This window comes from Ailuropoda melanoleuca, chromosome 4, assembly GCF_002007445.2.
Source record: "Ailuropoda melanoleuca isolate Jingjing chromosome 4, ASM200744v2, whole genome shotgun sequence".
Classification (NCBI taxonomy): Eukaryota; Metazoa; Chordata; class Mammalia; order Carnivora; family Ursidae; genus Ailuropoda; species Ailuropoda melanoleuca.
Window position 1 is genome coordinate 93,657,699 of NC_048221.1, and position 509 is coordinate 93,658,207.

Consider the following 509-nt stretch of genomic DNA (forward strand, 5'->3'; position numbering starts at 1 on the left):
CGCCGGGCCGCGTACTGCACCCTGCTCGCGGAGCTCCGGCCACCCGGGGCTGCACCCAGGGGAGGGCCCGCGAGGCAGCCCGGGGGCGGGGACGCGGCGCCTGCCGGAGGGACAGCGTTCCGGGCACCCCCTGGGTGCTCCGGCGCCAGCGTGGAGGGGGCCGGGGCGCGAGAGGGCCGCCTGACCGCTGCCCAGCCCTCAGCGGCCGGAAGGCTTCGGGCGGGTCGCCCACCCGGCTTGTCTTGCTACGGCGGCTAACCGGAACAAAACTGTTGCGGCCGAACGCGGGCCAGGCACCGTGCAAAAGGCTGCTTGGTATTTTCGTGATGGACGTTGATTGTAAATCATTTCAGGATGGGGAAGCTGGGGCCAAGGAAGGTTACCTTGCCTCAGGTCTTACATCTAGGAAGCGGCACAGGCAGGAGTTGGGGCGCCTTTCATCAGTCATCCTCAGGCGTAACTCTCCCGTTAGGCTGAGTTCCTTTAGGGTGCCTTCTGCACCTTTGTAT